The sequence below is a fragment of the Dasypus novemcinctus genome, chromosome Y (genome assembly GCF_030445035.2).
Source record: "Dasypus novemcinctus isolate mDasNov1 chromosome Y, mDasNov1.1.hap2, whole genome shotgun sequence".
In the NCBI taxonomy this organism is placed as follows: Eukaryota; Metazoa; Chordata; class Mammalia; order Cingulata; family Dasypodidae; genus Dasypus; species Dasypus novemcinctus.
The window spans coordinates 3677003-3697952 of NC_092216.1; positions in this window are offsets into that span (position 1 = coordinate 3677003).

The following is a 20950-nucleotide window of genomic DNA, read 5'->3' on the forward strand; positions in this document are numbered from 1 at the left end:
AACTAACTAAACAGATACTTTGCAAATATCTATCATGATCGATTATATGGCGTGTTTGGTCCAGCTGGATTTTCCCTGGGTATGTGGCACAATCTCCAGGCTTCCAGAAAGGCCAGACAATTCTGCGATCAGTCCAGAGCTGGAGGAAACAAGGGTAGGAACTCCAGCTCGCTGCAAGATGATTCTGGACCTCAAGGCCATCTGAGATGCCCACTTAGCATTTGGTCTTAGAAGTAAGCTGGAAGGTGGCGGACTTGGCCCAGTGGTTAGGGCGTCCGTCTACCACATGGGAGGTCCGCGGTTCAAATCCCAGGCCTCCTTGACCCGTGTGGAGCTGGCCCATGCGCAGTGCTGATGCGCGCAAGGAGTGCCCTGCCACACAGGGGTGTCCCCCGAGTAGGGGAGCCCCACACACAAGGAGTGTGCCCCGTAAGGAGAGCCGCCCAGTGCCAAGGAAAGTGCAGCCTGCCCAGGAATGGTGCCGCACACATGGAGAGCTGACACAGCAAGATGACGCAGCAAAAAGAAACACAGATTCCCGTGCCGCTGACAACAGAAGTGGACAAAGAAGATGCAGCAAATAGACACAGAGAACAGACAAATGCGGGAAGGGGAGAGAAATAAATCTAAAAAAAAAAAAAAAGTAAGCAGGAAATTCACTCGGATAAGGTAATTTGGTCCCAGATTTCAGTATTCTGCTCTTATGACTATTCAGAAAAGCCTTTTACTGAGTGCCTCTGATGTGCTAGAAATATAATAGCTCATCACCCACGCATTAGCTCGGCATTTTCTTTCCCATTTTCTGAGATGTGCAGTTGCAAAGTCCTTTGGGCTTTCTTGGGTGTTTCCAGTTGTACTGGGTTGAGGGGGAGTCCCCCCAAAATGCCTGTTCACCCAGAACCACGGAATGCAGCCTGATTTGGAAATAGGGTCTTTGCAGGTAGCACAATTTAAGAGGAGTAGGTGGGTCCTAAATCCAACGTGGCTTGTCCTTATGAAAAGAGGAAGAGAGGCACGTGGAGACGAGCACGGCGGCCACGAGCCAAGGAGAATCTGGGACCACCAGGAGACGGATGAGGCAGGAGGGACCCTCGCCTGAAGTCTCTGGAGAAAGCCCAGCTTTGCACACATCTTGATTTTGGACTTTTGGTCTCCCCAACTGTGAGACAAGAAATTCCTGTTGCTTTAAGTCACCCAGTCCGTGGTACTTTGTTCCAACAGACTTAGGAACCTAACGCCTCATTCATCTCTACATCGTTTCCCCTACTGAACATCTATCTCGCCTGGTGATGCAAGGGTAGATAGACGCGCTGGTTGGAACTTGGCAATCCTTCACCTCTCACGCATCCTTTGTCGTGGGACAAATCTTGAGTGTGTTTTTGTTCCTGTTTCAGCGATTCGCGATAACCCAGAAGTTGCTCATCTTCTACTACATTCCTTAGTGCCTGTGCTTCTGGGGGCAGAGCTTGGCCGCATCCAAGAGGGGAAGCTTCGTCTGTAATTATGATACGTACAGCCACAGCCATCAGATAGATGCCTTCTGCCGAAGGAGCCCAGCTGAATCACGTCTCACAAACCGTGGCTGCAGGCACCGAGTTCTTGGGAGAGGATGCGTGGAAATGAGCCAGCGTTTTTAAGACGGCTTAACGGCACGTGTCAAGCAAGAGTCCCGGTCCCAATATATTTTCAAAGCCGGGCAACATCTCTATGGTTAAAGGGACCTAGAAACGTCTTTCCTGTGGCTGCAAGTAAATTTTCACTCTGTCAATAGCTTTTCCAGTTGCCAGGTTGGGGAGCTCTTGAATTTGTAATAGGCTCAGAGCAATGAATTTGTCCAAGGTAGAAATCTGAGTGTCCGAGGAACTGGATAAAGGGGTTGGGCTTTGAAACGCTCAGATACATTATTTAGTTTTAAAAAAAAGAAAAACCCAAGCCACTCTCTCTCCGCGTTGATATTCAAAAATATGGAAATGTAGAAGGCCAGTTAACTGTGACAACGTTCATCTCAAGACTCTTTTGGTCCTGTAGCAAGCCCGGACTTAAAAATAAGGTTTCTAAACATTGTCTATTTAGTTTGAGGTTTTTCTGGAGTGATTTGAAAGAAAACCATACAGGAATGCTTTCAGGATCCAACAAGATCGGCTACGGGGACTACTCATTGGAGAATGCTGCTCGGGCTCTGGCTTGTGATTTAAATACCCTCATTTACTCCCCCACCCAAGAGAAGCCTGAAGGTGTTTACTTCTCAGATCCTGGCGGGGTTTGTTGGAAAATCTCGCCCATGGCACTGAAGGAACAGGGACGCATAATGCTTCCCGAAAGATGGGCACCTGCACTTGAAAAAGCAATTTTTCACACCGAAGTGGAAGGTAACATTATATGCCCGTGTGGTTGTGGTTTTACTGGATTCCTAACTTAAAGGTAAAATTTTTACCCAAAAAGACCAACACGATTTAGTGAAGACCAACCAGATTTAGGAGAGCACCTGATTTAAGTCTGAGTTAATCGAGCACAGCCTTCACTGCGTCCCCTAATATGCCAGTAGGGTTTACTTGAAATATTTAGATAGCCCTGACCTCAAAATGGTAAAGGGAAGAAAATGGTAATCAAATCACCTACATTAGAACAGAAAAATCTAACGTCATTTAGAATTCATTTGAATAAGATAGATTTTTCTCTCCTTTTTGCTGAGGTGCTTTGTCCCTGAAACTTTTCATTAATCCAAAGAGTGGCATACTAACACTAGAAAAATTATATGTCTAGTATGTGTCTCTAGACATAGTAAGAAATAAACTCATATCCAAGTTATATTTTGGGGGGGAAAAGGCTAATTTAGTTTCATGCCTTCTACCATATTAAAATAATTACCAGAAGTATTAGGTTTAACTGGGGGAAAAAAATCAAAGCAGTAGGATCATCATAAAATAGAAATGTCAGCTGCTGAATCGCTGGGTGAGCATGGAGGATTGAAAAAATCAGAATTATGGATAAATAGCTTGGACTATACATAATAAAAGAGTTAAAAATATAAACAAAATGAAAATACATTTACCAAAAGCATGCACAGTGAATAAGAAAAATATTAGGACCCAAGCTAAGGAAGAAAGGATATTCATTATGGGCGATTAACAAGAAAAAAGGACATAGCCATGTGTCATTCATTTAGGGAAAGAATCATTTATAATAACTAATGAAGCAATGCAACCAAGAGCAAGTGTGGTGACTTTTTTATTTTTTAATCCTTAGACCACCAGAAAGTTGAAGTATTCTGATAACCTCTTGATTGTCACGTCAACTAGTAGAATGGCTGATAGCATTAGAAACGATCCTGTGTTTTGAGCCACTAAATCTATTTCTAAGAATTTATTTTTCAAATGTAAAATTCCAGAGTATAGGGGGAAAGCTGCATGATTATAGTTACCCGTTGTTCTAGGACGTTTTTATTATAGAGAAATAAATAGAAATAATGCCAGTATCCAAAAGTAGGAGAACGTTTCTATCCTTTTTTAAAAAACTTTTATTTTTTTCCTCCCTCTCCCCCTGGCCGCGGGGGCACTGGCTCGCTGCACAGGCACGCCTTCTCTTCTTTTTCACCAGGAGGCCCCCCGGGATTGAAACTGGGTCCTCCCACGTGGTAGGTGGAGGCCTTATCACTTGAGCCACATTTGCTTCCCTATCTATTCTTAACAAACAGTAAACAAAAAGAGAAATGATCTTTAGGTTTTAAGTAATATAGGCAGTAATCCAAATTTCATAAATATTCTATTTTAGCTACCTAAGAGCTTGACCTAAACAAAAAGAAAACGTGGAAAGAAATAATGTCAAAAATGTTGTGTCTGGATTGGCAGAATCTCTTATTTTTACTTCTCCCCCCTTTTTCTAAAAGCAAATATGATTTCATAGTATGAAGAAATGGGACACACATGAAATGATTTCACAGAAGATACAGTATGAGAGATTTGGAAATCAGTATTTATACAGTGATGGATTTGATCTGTTATCTTAGGCCTTCCTAAAAAAAAAAAAAGTGTAGTTCTGTAATGTGTCTTAATTTCTAGGAGAATGGGGAGAAAACATTTACTAAGTATGCCAGTGAAGCAGATGATTTCACATCTCTTGCTTCCATTGGACTTACCTGGTACAAGTTGAATAAACGCCAACTCAGAAATGACTGAAGGACATGAAGATATTTAACTAAATAGAAATAGAGACTCCAACCTTGGAGAAAAACATTTACCCTGTAAGTCTTTCTTAATAACTACTTCAGCTTCAGTGCCACCCCAGTCCAAGTGTATGTTAGGTCTGGACAAGTGAAATTAGTGCTGATCTGGAAGAACAAATGTGAGAATAAGGACTCTAAACTTCGGAAAAATAAGACTTGCAATAAGATGGGAACTAGCCTTTTGAGAAAACCTGGATTTTTAAAATCGTGTGGTATTGGGGAGGAAAGGAGAAGACAAATATATGCATGACATTATAACCTAGGAGTAAACCAGAATGTACAGGTCATTTTCAAGGGAAGACGGATGATCCAATGTATGCTCTTCAGACAATTCAGTGATTTAAGCTTAGAGGAAAATAGTAAATCTGGATTCCTTCTTTGCTCTTTACACCAAAATAAACTCTCCAGGGAAGTGGGTGTGGCTCAAGCAATTGAGCTCCTGCCTACCTCATGGAAGGTCCCAGGTTCAGTTCCCTGTGCCACCTAAAAAAGACAAGCAAGACAGCGAGGTGACTCAGAGGGCAGGTGAGGCAAGCTGACACAACAAGATGATGCAACAAGAGACACAAGGAGGAAAACATAATGAGAGACAACAAAGCAGGGAGTGAAGGTGGCTCCGCAACAAGATGATACAACAAGAGAAACAAGGAGGAAAACATAGCGAGAGACAACAAAGCAGGGAGCGGAGGTGGCTCCCCCCAACATGGGAGGTCCCGGTTTCAGTTCCCAGCGCCCCCTGAAAAAACAAGGAAAATGAACAGATACAGCAAGTGCAACCAAAGAGGGTGTGGGGAGACATAAATAAAATAAATCTTTAAAAAAGTGAATTATTTATTTACAAAAGTATATGTTAAAAAATAAAACCTTGAAGCATTAGATGACAATATGGACTTTAAAATATATGCAATTTGGTAATAGGAAGTCTTTTCTAAGAATTATACATAAAAGACGCATTTGGATTTTCTAAGCTAGGAGAGAACACGTGTTTTTCTGTAGACATTTAAACAAGCACACACGCATAAGTGTATGTATATACACTCATACATAAAACATGTTTACACACATATATAAACAAACTGAAATACAGTATATAACCATGTAGAGAACCATATGTTTATATATGCTTATGTTTTTGTGTGTGTGTATATATATATATATACACACACACACACTTGTATAGATGGCTACATAATTTAAAGCATGCATAATGTACAATTACGTGAACTAATTTACAAAGCAAACGTTAACTGTGTTTTCTTGTTCAAGTCTAGGAACTTGGTACTATAATTTCTGCAGGTAGCCCCGCGAGGCTCACCTGACTGTGGGAGGTGAAAATACATGGCTAGCGGCGAAGGGGATGTGAAGAGGGCAATGCAGCGTAGCAAAGACGCGGAGGTATGCGCCATCAAGGGGGCAATGAAAGAATATATAGGCCCCAAAACTTGGCATCAGAAAAAAACAGGATGGTGTGAACTCTTCTGTGTTCATCCCAAAGGTGAATGCCAGACCCCTCCCAGGTACCAGAAACCATTTTAGGCATTTGGACAAAGCTGAGAATAAGAGAGAACTAGATCCCTTGCCTCCTTGGGGCAGGAGGGTGGACAATTAATAATAAATTAGTGAATTAAAGGGTAAGTTAGCACATGAATAAGAAAGACAAAGAATAGGAAAGAGGGGAGTAGGAAGACTGGGAAGCAGATGCAGATGATAATATTTTTCTACATTAATATTACTTAGAATTACATGTCTCTAAGTATGTATTAATATTAAATGCATGGATGGACATAGGAATGTATATGGAGAGAGAGAAATGATGAATAGATAGAAGGATGAAATGGTTGGATGGATGGATGGATGGGTGGATGGATGGATGGATGGATGGAAGGATGGATGGATGGATGGAAGGATGGATGGATGGAAGGAAGGATGGATGGATGGATGGATGGATGGATGGATGGATGGATGGATGGGTGGATGGATGGATGGGTGGATGCAGGGGTGAGTAGGTGATAGATGAAAGATTAGTGATAGATGATGGGTGGATGGAAGGATGGATGGATGGATGGGTGGATGGATGGATGGAAGGATGGCTGGATGGATGGATGAATGGATGGATGGATGGATGGGTGGATGCAGAGGTGAGTAGGTGATAGATGAAAGATTAGTGATAGATGATTGATGGATGGATGGATGGATGGATGGTTGGATAAAGAAAGTGACAGAGAGGACAGATGGACCCTGGAGGTCCTTGTAAGGTCTTTTCCTTTTATTCTTAGGATGGTCGCTAAATTGAGCAAATAAAAATACATGGCACCCAGTAGAATTTGAATTTGAGATAACAGGATTTTTTTTTTAAGTATATAAGTATGTCCCATGCAACATTTGGGACATACTTATGTCACATACCCCTTTGAATTGGAATTTCAGATAAATGGCATAAATATATATAGGTATATAATTTGGAGCATACTTACACTAAAACAATTATTTGTGATTTATCTGAAGGTCATTTCCAACTGGCCTTCCTGTGTTTTATCTGGCAATCCTAACCCAGAAGAAAATGCTGAGCTATTGCCAGATTTTGAGTAGAAAGCTGACCTGATCTGCTTAAGTGTTTTGTTTTGTTTTGGGGTGTCGGGGTCAGGGATTGAACCCTGGACCTCGTACGTGGGAAGGTGACACGCAACCACAAGCTACATCGGTTCCCTTAAGTTGTTTTTTTTTTTTCATTTGTTTGTTTTTGTTTTGTTTTGTTCTTAGGAGGCACCAGGAACTGAACCCAGGACCTCCCATGTGGGAAGCAGGCGCTCAGTTGCTTGAGCCACATCTGCTGCCCTTAAGTTTTGAAAAAATCTCTGTCTTCTGAGTTCAGGATAGACAAACACTGAGCAAGGACAGAGGGCAAAGTCTGTTACAGACTTCTCAACCCCACGGACACTCTCGCACCCCCCGGGGAAGTTTGGTAAACCAGGCTCCACCGAAGAACAAATGAGTCAGCCTCTAAGGGGGTGACACTCAAGCACTGATAGTTTTCAGATGTCCCCAGGTGGTTCAGATGCTCTTTGAGAGTTGAGATCCCCCAGGTCAGAGATGGTTGGACTTATGGGAGAAAAATGATGGTACTTAAATAAATGGATGCCTCCGTAACAATTATGGAGATGTTAAAAAAAGAAAAGGGGAAGCGGACTTGGCCCAGTGGATGGGGCGTCCGTCTACCACATGGGAGGTCCACGGTTCAAACCCCGGGCCTCCTTGACCCGTGTGGAGCTGGCCCACGCACAGTGCTGATGTGTGCAAGGAGAGCCCCATGCACAAGGAGTGTGCCCCGTAAGGAGAATCATCCAGCGCAAAAGAAGGTTCAGCCTGCCCAAGAATGGCACCGCACACACGGAGAACCGATGCAGCAAGATGACGCAACAAAAAGAGACACAGATTCCTGTGCCACTGACAACAAGAGCGGACAAAGAAAAAAGAACAAGCAGCAAATGGACATGGAGAACAGACAGCTGGTGGGGGGTAGGGGGGAAATAAATAAAATAAAATCTTTAAAAAAAAAAAGAAAAGAAGGTGATCTCTATATGTATATTTACTGAATAACCTCAGAATTGGATTGACATGGAACTTATGTGATCTCTCTGTCATGTAAAATCTGTACAGTCACAGAAAATTCTGAATGGGTCCCAATAAATGTAAATCCATGGGCAGGTGGGATTATTTTTCATCTCCTACTCAGTTTGAGGTTTTTTTTTCCTCCCAGAATATGTGTTATAGACATAAAAAATAACAAGACCTTTTTAGATTTATTTATTTACATTTAATTTCTCTCCTCTTCCCCCGCCCCCCCCCCCCCCCAGTTGTCTGCTCTCTGTGTCCATTCACTGTGGGTTCTTCTGTGTCCACTTGCATTCTTGATAGCAGCACTGGGAATCTGTGTCTCTCTTTGTTGTGTCATCTTGCTGTGTAAACTCTTAGTGTGTGCGGCGCCACTCCTGGGCAGGCTGCGCTTTTTTTGCATGGGACAGCTCTCCTTGCAGGGCACACTCCTTGTGCATGGGGCTCCCCTACATGGGGAACACCCCTGCATTGCATGGCACTCCTTGCGTACATCAGCACTGTGCATGGGCCAGCTCACCACATGGGTCAGGAGGCCCTGGGTTTGAACCCTGGACCTCCCATATGGTAGGCGGATACCCTATCCATTGGGCCAAATACAGAAAAACTTCACTGAAAGAACTGCCAGTTCCCATGTACCCCATTCATAATCACAGTTTCCTGGATACCATCTTGCATTACTGCTGAATATTTGCTGCAATTGATGAACCAATATTGATACATTATTATTAACTAAAGCCCACAGTTCGCATTAGGGTTCTCTCTTTGTGTTGTACAGTTCTGTAGGTTTTGACAAATGATTAGTCGTGCATGCTCCATTTTAGCATCATTCAGAATAGTTTCACTGTCCTAAAAATCCCATTTTCTCATTTCTCTCCCCCACACCCCAGATCCGTGGCAACTACTGATCTTTCACTATTTCTATAGCTTTGCCTTTTCTGGAACGTCATGTAGTTTGAATTGTGCAGTCTGGTTTCAGGCGGGCTTCTTTCATTTAGCAATATGCATTTCAGGCCCTTTCATCTTTTTGTGACTTGAGAGCTCTTTTTTTTTTTTTCAAGATTTATTTTATTTATTTATTACCCCCACCCCGGTGTTTGTGCTCACTGTCTGTGCTCTGCGTCTGTCTGTTTTTTAGGAGGCCCCGGGAGCCGAATCCAAGACCACTCATGTGGGAGGGAGGCACCCAATCACTTGAGCCACATCAGTTTCCTGCTCTCATTGTGTCACCTCGTTGTGTCTCCTCTTTGCGTCATCGTGTTGAGTCAGCTTGCAGCACCAGCCCATTGTGTCAGCTCGTTGTCTTGCTCGTCTTCTTTGGGAAGCACTGGGAACCACATGCAGGTCCTCCCATGTGGTAGGCGGGTGCCCAGCTGCTGGCCACATCCTCTTCCCCTCATTTCTTTTTATCGTGGAATAAATGTGATAAACTATGCTATGCCACAGTTTGTTTATCCAGTCACCTTTTGAAGGACTTCTGGGTTGTTTCCAATGTTTGGTATTTATGCATCCGTAATACTTTCTTTAAACACATAGTTGTTGTTTTTTTTCAAATTCTACTCAATTTATTCATTTTTTTAAAAATATTACATTAAAAAAATATGAGGTCCCCATTCACCCCCACCGCCCCCACCCCACCACTCCCCCCACAGTAACACTCTCCCCCATCATCATGACACATCCATTGCATCTCTGGGCATTGCTGCACCCCATGGCCTGTGGTCCACACCATAGCCCACACTCTCCCACGTTCCATCCAGTGGGCCATGGGAGGACATACAATGTCCGGCAATTGTCCTTGCAGCACCACTCAGGACAACTCGAAGTCCCAAAAATGCCTCCACATCTCATCTCTTCCTCCCATTCCCTGCACCCAGCAGCCACCATGGCCACTTTTTCCACACCAATGCCACATTTTCTCCATTATTAACCACAATAGTTCATGAATAGGATATCATTAAGTCCACTCTAATCCTTACTGTATTCCTCCTTCCTGTGGACCTTGGCTTGGTTGTGTCCATTCCGCATCTTTGTCAAGAGGGAGCTTAGATTCCACATGGATGCTGGATGCAATCCTCCTGCTTTCAGTTGTAGGCACTCTAGGCTCCATGGTGTGGTGGTTGACATTCTTCAACTCCATGTTAGCTCCGGCTTATCATAGATTTCACCCATGTCGATGTCAGCTTACATCCTTCCTCTACCCCCTGACACATAGTTTTACGAGCCAGTATTCTCAAGGTCAGGGGTTGGGTACCTGAGATTTCAAAATTTGCTGAAGGTCGTACAAGAGATGAGGTAGTTCAGTGAGCTGATGAAACAAATACCATGATCAATTCAAAACAACTCAAAAGGTACTCTTTGCTGACCTTTAGGGCAATCATAGTATTTCAGGTGATGAGATAGCATCAGCGTTATTATTGATTTTGAGCTGACATGCCAACCCAGTAGGAAAAAAAACACAAAATATATAGCATATGTCTAGAGAGATTGCCTTTTTCTTGCTCTTACAATTCCACCTATATTGATGAAGCAATGGAGGCACAAAGCCTAAAATAGAGACGTTGTAGAACACAATATGTTTTTATTTATTTATTCCGTGGAGTTAAAGATCTCCCAACTCTAATATTTTATGGTTTCTTGGGTATAATTAGACCAACCCAAGTGGGACTAAAAAATTATGGGCCATGAATAACTCACACTGCCCATTACTGTTTATTTTTGAATGTAGAGGAACAGCTCTCATTGTAAGATGCCTCGAGATATTTAAGGGGAAGAAAACAGAACTCCAGGAGAAATAAACTGTGCTATTTTAAACCTCTGACTGCAGAGGTCTTTCTAAGGAAAACACATGACTCATTTAAAAGATACCTTTCAATTCCCCTCTTAGGAAACAATCCAATTTATCAGCAACTCTTTGTTTCACCATAACTGATATCTGGGATTGGGGTGGATGTGGATGGATGGCTCTCAAGGAATCTCTGGATGTGTGGGGGCTTTGTTAAGTTTTAAGGGCATGCCCCAGCCAGCTGTAAAGAAAAAGAATCAAGTAGCACCCCAAAAGAGGGGCTACACTTTGAACAAAGTTCTAATTCAACAACATGTGTTAAATCGTTCCATACATTAGAGTCAACAACCTACTTCCGATTGTCCAGTAACTCAGAAGAGCTTGAAAAACCTCAATTAGTTCCAGCAAGGGTGTCACCCTAACTTCGCTGAACCCTATGGGATGAGGTGACAGAACTTTCTGGAAAGCACTTTCGTGGGTCAATGTTAGGAGGTAGACTTACTACAGTGGAGTCTGAGCGTTATCTAGAATATTGAGAATTCCATTGCATCCTGAAGATTTCCCTGTGCCTTAATGTTGCTCTACTCAGAAGGGTGAAGAATATCTTTGGAAAGAAATCCAATCCTGGAAAAGGCTTCAGAGTTTTTGCTTTGTTTCGTTTTGGGGGGAAAGTTGCACACAGCATAACACCTGTCCGTCGTTAGAATATCCATCCCAGTAAACTACGTAGAATCCCCAAGAGGTACAATTTAGAATACAGCTTGAGCATATAGATACACTCCTGGGGAGAGACAGAAAATATGAGAAGTACCCAAATTATGCCCTAAAATATTCCATCTGATATGTTGAAAGAACAAGGGCAAATTCTCAGTGCCTGGAGAAAGTGAACAAGCTACCAGTCCTCCATGCCTATGTAAACATGTTAAGATACAAAACAGAAAATATTCCTTATGTATCTATGTGGCACCAAGAAAAAGACACCCTGTATGTTGACATAATAAACAGTAGCATATGATACAAAACGGGCATTTAATATCATTTCCATCGGAACTGTGCTTGCTTCCTTGCGGTTATCTCAGGCAAGAAGTAATTTGATGCAAGTTTTGGAGATAAGCTTGTTGTGAAATACCAAGAGTGAAAGACCTTCATGGAATAGGGACATTTTGTGGTGTGAAATCCCTGATGATTTCAGAATATTTCTAAGCAGAGGTTGAGAAACCAATTTAATCTGTTGTGTGTGGGTACGTAGAATTGAAGTTCATGAAACATTGTTCGCAGAGCCTTATCTACTAAAAATGGGAGATGCCTCATTCTGAACCAAGTGAAAAAGAGTTTCAGATTTCCGAAGAAGAGTCTCAAAGGTTTGTAAGAGGCACCATTTTAATGTAGACCATGAAGCCGTTGAACTGTGGGTGTGTTAATAAAAATTGTGGGATTTAAAAATGCTTATTAGGGCTCTAAAATTCCTAATATAAAGGAATCTGAAGGTTTCTGGATAAATGAGGATTCACAGGAGGGTTTTCATTGCTTCTTGCCCAAAATGTGAATATTTCATCCTTGTTGCCCCAAAGTCAGCGGTCATGGAGATTTGACCTTGACGTTAGTGGACTGTGAGTTGATGAAGTCCCACAAAAGAAGATAGGCCCACCAGAGGTTATTTGGAAATAGTGTCTTTGCAGATGTAACCGGATTAAGGCTTTCAAGGTAAAAATCATCCTGGATTCCTTGGGTGGAACTTAAACCCAGGGAAGAGTATCCTTTTATAAAAAGAGGAGAGCGGATGTGATTCAGCAGTTGAGCACCTGCTTTGCACATGGGAGGTCCCTGGTTTGGCTCCTGGCACATCCTAAAAAAATAAAAGAAAGAAAGAAAGAAACAGAAAAGGAAACACACCTGGAGGAGAAGGTGATACAAAGCGAGAGGCAGAGAGTGGAGTGATCTACAAGGAAAGGAAGCCCAAGAATCGCCAGTAGCCTCCAGAAGCCAATGGATGCATGAAAGAGATTCACCCTTAGAGCCTCTTTCAAGAAGGAACCAACCTGGCTGACACGTAGATTTCAGACTTCCAGCCTCCAGAGCTGTGAGGGAATATGTTTCCATTGTTGTAAGCCACCTAGTTTGTGGTCATGTGTTACAGCAGTCCTAGGAAATTAATAGACAATTTTCAATCATAGTCACTGTTACCAAAATACATTCTCTGGGGCCCTAGGGGATGAGAAGGCATCTTCCCCACAGAGGGCACCTCTGGTTTTGCATCCTCTCTTAGCCTTTTGTCTGCAGGACACTGCCCTGAGGCCATCTATTCCCATTCCTGCGTATTTTCAGGTCAGCTTGGTGCCTGCATCGCTGCCATACTTCATCCTATCAGTCAGGATGGCTCAGCTGTGCTGCGTAACAAGCAGCCCCAAACATTCCCTGCCTGTTCCTTTGTCCACTCTATATCCATCTTGCATTGGTTGGGTTCTTGGCTCATTCTCCTCACAATGGACCCAAGACTGATAGAGGAGCCAACATCCATCACTAGTCCCAACCGTCGAGAGTGAGGGAGACCGATCGGGGGCCTCTTACCAACAGTGGAACGCTCAGCCTCAAAGTATAGCGTGCCATTCTTGCTCATGGCTCATGGAGGGTAGTAAGAGTGACACGGCCAGAAAGGCAGAGGACACAAAATGATCGGAGAATAGAAAACATGACTACAACATACATGGACATGTGGGACACCCTTTCCCAAAACAGACACTTACTGAAGGAAGGTTTTTATGTCTTTACCTACAGTGCTGTTTTTTTTTTTTTTTAAACAGGATAAATGATGTGACAAGTACTGTAATATCAGGACGTAGGAAATCTTAGCAAATCCAGATCACTCAAAATGCCTCCCCCGTTTTTAATGCTTACCCATTATAAGATGCCCGCCCCCTCCAAATTCCTGGCTCCAGTATGTAATTCCTCTCCAGTGAGTGTGGATTGGCTATACTGACTCATGTCTACGAAACAGAATATAGCAGAAATGATGGGCTGTGACTTCCAAGATGAGGTGATCATCGTAAGGAGACCATGCCTTCCACGCGGGTGATGTGTAAGGTGGCTCTTCCCCTAGCCAAGCTGTCAGATAAGATGTGACCCCACCAACATTTTAATGGCACCCTTGTAGGGAAATGTAGCCATGGTCAGCCAGATTCGCTAAGCCCAGATTCCTGACCTGCAGAAACTGTGACATAATAAATGCTTGTCATTTTAACTGCTAAATTTTGTGTTATTTTGTCACCCAGCCATAGATAACTCTTTGAGTGATAACCTGGGACTCATTTAACTTTCTCTTGGTTCCAATAGCACAATGAATCATTGAATGGACTTTCTACCTTGCAGTGTTCTTCTCCCAATATGTTGGCTTAAATTTATCACGGCATCACGATGGGGCTCTCGAGTTATGGGTACTGAAGAATACTCAAGTTTGTTTTGTTTTCCTTTATTTTCCCCCAGTCTATCTCCCACTAAGACATTGGAAGTCAGAAAATGTAGGTGTCTCCGTTACCTGTTTTGAGTAGTGAGCGAATCCTTTGTTCAGTCTGAGCTGATACGAATCCAAATCCATGTTGCGTTTGTAGATCATACAGTGTTTGTCGACTTGGGTGTGTAAGCTGTGGTTTGTTAGCCACCTTGGGATTCTGTCCAGAATTCTGAGGGTAGGGCCACAGGAAAAATTAGAAGACTAGGTCAGCACAAGCTCTCAGAAGGGGGAAGAGTCAGCGCTGGGGAATGAACTGAACTCAACGTTAAGGATAAGATGATGTATGCTAGAACCCACCATGCAGCATGTTTTGTAACATGCTCAAGTTTGCCTTTTTACTCTGTGAAGGTGATGCTGTCGAGGGAAGTTGAGATTATATTTGTCTAGAAAACAGTGTAGCAAGGAATCCAACGCAGATGAAAAATACAAGGTATCTGTTTGTCCTTGCATTATTTTAAGTTGTTAAAGCCCTGTAACTATAAGGATATGCTCTGTATTTTAAGTTGTTAAAGCTCTGTAACTATAACTATATGCACTTCTGTATTTGCGCCTATTCAGGGAACATTTTAACAACATGGCGTATGTACGAGGTACTTATATTTGCAAAGTGTTCTTTGGTCAATCAAATTTGACAAGCTGTAGTCTTGATGCCTCTAAAGCTCTCTCAGGGCCCTTTCAGTAATTCTTTTTTTTTTTAATTTTTTATTTCCAAGTTTATCTTTTTTATATATAAAAATTTTAATTGTATTTTTTGAAGATACATAGATCACAAATAATGTTACATTAAAAAATATAAGAGGTTCCCACATACCCCTTACCCCACCTCACCCCACTCCTCCCACATCAACAGCCTCTTTCATCATTGTGGCACATTCATTGTATTTGGTGAACACATTTTGGAGCACTGCTGCACCACATGGATTATAGTTTACATTGTAGCTTACACTCTCTCACAGTCCATTCAGTGCGTTATGGCAGGATATATAATGTCCAGCATTGCCCCTGCAATATCATTCAGGACAACTCCAAGTCCTGAAAATGCCCACATCTCATCTCTTCTTCCCTGTCCCTGCCCTCAGCAACTCCCTTGGCCTTTCAGTAATTCTTTAGAATGTCACTGGGTTAAGCCACAAACTAACAATGTATCATTGGAAAGGCTTTACCAAAGAAAGCTTTTCTCTGGTAATAGCAGCTCAAAAACCTCAAAAGTCTTCTTTGTCTCTAAATAAATTCCCTCCAAACAAACCTTGCCTCAATCGTGAAACTACTTTGGGTAAATAAACAACTTTAAAGGAAGGCAATGATTACTCTTTAGACTATTTAGACTATAACGCTAAAATTTTATGTTTTATTTTGAGAAATGTTTAAAGAGTTTTGAGCCGATGATCCACATAGCATCAATATTGTTTTCCTTGTTGATTTGGTTTTTTAAAAATTTTATTTTAAATTGAGCAATCAAGATTCCAGTGAGGTAAAAACAAATTTATTCTGGGGACTTCTGATTTTCTCTGCACATACAATGGGGTCTGGTTTTGTTAGCTTGTGTGCAGAGGTTCAGTTTATGCCTGTCTCCCTCACCATTCCTAAATCTTTGTGTCTGTTTGAACGATTTGATGGGAAAATTTAGAGTTCCACATCTCATTGTCTACTTTTCATTGGGCTGGTTGGTCTTTCGACACAGTTACATAAAACACATTGAAAAAGCATCCCTAAGTTCTGCAAATAAAACAACATTGTTGTTGGCAATAATTTGATATACTATTTTTTTTAAAGATTTATTTTTTATTTATTTCTCTCCCCTTTCCCCACACCCCCGGTTGTCTGTTTTCTTTGTCTATTTGCTGTGTCTTCTTCTTTGACCACTTCAGTTGTTGTCAGCCACATGGGTATCTGTGTTTCTTTTTGTTGCGTCATCTTGTTGTGTCAGCTCTCTGTGTGCGCGGTGCCATTCCTGGGCAGGCTGCACTTTCTTTCGCGCTGGGCGGCTCTCCTTACGGGGTGCACTCCTCGCGTGTGGGGCTCCCCGATGCGGGGACACCCTTACATGGCAGGGCACTCCTTGCGCACATCAGCACTGCGCATGGGCCAGCTCCACTCGGGTCAAGGAGGCCTGGGGTTTGAACCGCGGACCTCCCATGTGGTAGGCGGACGCCCTAACCACTGGGCCAAGTCCGCCACCTGATATTCTATTTGAACAAACTTTTAAAAAGAAAGAAGAACAAGGTTTACAAGTTCAGTGATGAATAATAATGATTACTTTAATAATACGAATAAAGTAATTTTTCATTATAAAACTCTACTATTTAAGCCAACTTTTATTAAGGCAGAAGTAAGTAAGCTTCCTGAGACTGCTGAAACTTTAGTAGTCAATCAATAATTTCCTAAATATGCTATGATTCTAGTAAAGGGCTATGTTAATTCCCTTTTGTATTGAGATGGGATCATGAGCTCAACTTCAGACTCTTAGCTATATTAAAAAAAATGCATTTCCCAAAATATATTTTGGATATTTGAGTAGAATAAAAAACTCAACTCAAGTAAAATAAAGTATACATTGTACATGGTTAAGAATGAAAATTTTAAGTATTTTTGTATGCACGGTTTGAACTCTGATACATGATAGAAAAATTACACAAACATTTTATCTCTGGACAGAATGAGCTAACACTCAACAGTTAGCCGAAAAGAAGTGAACACGGAGAAATTGCAGATGGCTCATTTTTTCCCCCTCCAGATTCTATTAAGTTTACTGTTTGTGAAATCACTGTTTTCTCACCTAGGTTTTGCCGATCTGGGAACGATTGGCATTGGGGGTGGGATGATTCCTTGAGGAGCAGGTTGTCCCGTATACCGAAGAATGTCACAAACCATGGGTACCCTCTCCAACTGGGCATCTTTTCAAGGTCTATTAAGGCAAACAGCAGATACCGTGAATAATTCGTAGAACCAGAGACAGGAGCGTCTCTGGACAAAACCGAGTGTGCATAGCGATTGTAAAAATTACAGAAGACACCCGAAAGCGCCAGGAAGACAACTTGCTTTCCGGGGATGAATTCTGTTAGCTGGAGCCGGTCTTCTCCACCTCGACACTCGTGAGGTTTGCGTTGGCTAATCCTCTGTGGTAGGGTTCCTCTCCTGTGCTCTGTAGGGTGAAGAGCAGCTTCTCCAGGCTGCCTCCCCAGCGGTGAAAATCAAATATGTCCCCAGACATTGTCACATGTCCCCTGGAAGACTTCCTTGGCTTGTGGCAAAGGGCCACGGCCCACACGGCTTGAGCAGCAGAAGTGTGGGGAGAACTTCTGGAAGCCAGAACCCAAGGTGATGGCGCAGTCCCACTTCCTGGGAAGTCTGCGGGCCCCTGGCGGTGGCCGGCAAGCCCCAAGACTCTCTCCTCCTGTGTCGCACAGTTCCCGTGCTCTCCATCCCTGTCCAAGTGTCCCCTCTGTGTCCAGGCTTGGGTCTCGTTGGATCAGGTCCCAGCCTACTTCTGTCTGGTCTCTGTGGCTCATCGCCTCTTCGGAGACCCTGGAGGACCAGGGGTGAGATGTGACCGTGTCTCTTGAGGACTCAGCGCAATGCACAGCAAGGACAGACTTGCCGTGGGATGGAAAGCTACTAGCTGGAGAAAAACTCTCTTTTGTGTTTTTAGCATATTTCGTTTTAGACATGCTCTCTCTGTCTCTCTCTTTCCATACATATATATGAGAAATATGTATCGAAAGAGAACGATGTAGATATAGATACAAAATAATTATTGATATAGATGAGTAGATAGAGGAAGATAGATGATTAAAGGATAGATGACTAGATACAATTAGGTGACAAATAGATAATAGATACATGATAGTTACAAAGATTATATAGATAGATAGAAAAGTAGATTATAGATGGCTAGATGATAGATAAATAGATTAAAGATAGAAATAGATACATAGATTATAGATAACAGATGATAGATACATAGATAGATTATAGATACATAGATTATAGATGGATAGATGATAGATGATGGCTAGATAGATAATAGATGACAGAGATAACTACATAGATACATAGATTCTAGATGGATAGATGGTAAATGATATAGATAAATAATAATAGATACATGATAGATACATAGATAGATTATATATAGATACATAGATTATAGTTGGGTAGATGACGAATAGATGATAGATAGATTAAAGATAGATACATAGATTATAGATGATAGATAATTGATACATAGATAACTAGATTATAGATATAGATAGATTGATAGATTATAGATGGATAGATGTTACATGATGGATAGATAATAGATGACAGATAGATAATGAATAGATAATAGATGATAGAGATAAATACATAGATGTATAAATTGTAGGTGGATAGATGATAAATAGATGATAGATAATAGATAGCGACATAGACTATAGACCTAGATGATAGATTATTTTCTCATTGTATCTGTCTCTCACTATTTAGATTGCAATTTCACTGTACATGCAGTTTTGTAATTTGACTTTCAATAATCACTATTGAATCATTGACTCCTGAGCCTTTTTCTCATTTCTTAAAGAACGTACTTGTCATATGCTGGTTTCAGCTGCTGGACATCCCACCACGGGTATGCGTGATACTTGGAGAAGCTCTCAGCTTTCGAGATTTAGTTCTTCTCAGTGCCTCTTGGTTATATATAATATTGTGACTAGTGAGAGGCACTGTGCTTGAATTTCTGAAAATTTCCTGAGAATAATTTCTCACATATGGACTTATTAGGTGAAAAGTAATTAACATCTAAATAGTTATCAATTTCATGTACCAAATTGTCTTCAGAAACATTGTGGCAACTTCTACCCATACAAACAATATTCCTACCTCCTCCCTCTCTTTCTTTTCTGAGTTTTCCCTGCAGTACATTTTTTTCCTTCTTTATTTATTTATTTATTTATTTATTTATTTATTTATTTATTTATTAAAAAAAAAAAATAGAAGAGGTCCCCATATACCCCTCACCCCACTCCTCCCACATCAACAACCTCTTTCATCATCGTGGGACATTCACTGCATTTGGTGAAGACATCTCTGAGCACAGCTGCACCACATGGATAATGGTCTACATTGTAGTTCACACTCTCCCCGAGTCCACCCAGTGGCCATGGCAGGACACACAATGTCCAGCATCTGTCCCTGCAGCACCACCCAGGACAACTCCAAGTCCAGAATGCCCCCACATCATATCTCTTCTTCCCTCTCTCTACCGTCAGCAGCTACCATGGCCACTTTCTCCACATTAATGCTACAATTTCTTCTATTATTAATCACAATAGTTACAGAATAGAATATCCGTAAGTCCACTCTAATCCATACTCTATTCCTCCATCCCATGACCCTGGGATGGTGATGTCCTCTCCACCTCTATATCAAGAGGGGTTTTAGATTCCACATGGATGATGGATGCAATTCTCCTGCTTGCAGTTGTAGGCACTCTTGGCTCCCTGGTGTGGTGGTTGACCTTCTTCACCTCCCTGTTAGCTGGCCAGGTGAAGTCCAACAAACCAGAGGGCAGGAGTTGCAAGTCTGCTGAGGCTCAGGGCCTGGCTGTCACATGGACAGTCCAGAGATACAGGTCTCCTGAGTATATATCAACCCCAGCAGTACATTTTTGAAACAGATTTCCTGAGATGGAGAAAATACAAGAATGTTTATTATGTAAACATACTGAAAAATTTTCATTTTTCCATAGTATTTTGCAGGTATTCACCTTCATTTCATATGGTGCGAGAGCAGGGTGAAATTTGGAATAAAAATTCATTTTTGATGTTTGACAATTTTGGTTTCCCTGCTGTATGAGTCAGCTTTGCAGCATAGCAAATTGCTAGAAATTTAGTAATTTATCTTAGTTTCATAAAGTGTGAGAGCAGACTGTAAGTGGGAAAAAATAATTCATTTCTTGTTTTATTATTATTTTTCTTTATTTTTTCTTTTTCTTCTCTTTTGGTTTTTGTTGTTTTCGTTGTTATTTAAGCATTCATTTCTGATGCTAGAAAATTTGGGTTTCCTGGCTGTATGAGTCAGCTGTGCAGTGTAACAAATTACTTCAATTTGTCAAAACATCCCCTGTTGATTAGCTCACAATTTTGTAGGTCAGAATTCCAGCATGCCGAGGTTGGGTTTTCTCTCGAGAGTATTGCAAAGCTGAAATCAAGGAGTTGGACAGATTGAGCTCTCATCTGAAGGGTCTGTGAAGAAATTGCTTCCAAGCTGCTGCAGGTGGTTGGCAGAATTCCGTTTCCTGGGGCTGAGGGGCTGAGGTCCCGTTTCGTTTCTGGCTGGCAGTTAGACATGGGTGCCTCCTTCCAACAGCCGCAGATCAAATTCTACCTCTGAAACTGACCCTTTGCTCGTTTCCAACACGCCAAATACCAAAACTGCTCACACAAAGCTCTCTTATAGCTGTCAATTTGTTCTTTTCCTCATTCTGTGTTTTCCTGGGAAAGGCTGTCTGAGCATCGTTTTTCTGCTTTTGCAGTTTCTTTATTTTGAAACAACCGTATTTGAAATTCCTGTTGATTGATGGAGGGTTTATTTAGCGTCTCTGTTTCCAAGGGTATCAGCTGTCTTCGGGTTTTATCCAGCATCCAGGCCTACTGAGCAATTACATGGTTTTAATACAGATTTAAATGTTTCCTATAATTACGCTAACCAGCTAATCTAATGCATAATAAAAGTGCCATTACAAGTCTAATTACTATGAAATCAGACGTTTTTCAAATAAAGGAAGCACATTTCCCCCCACATTAGCAAAGTAATTATAGTGGGATGATAGTGGTTTCTAAAG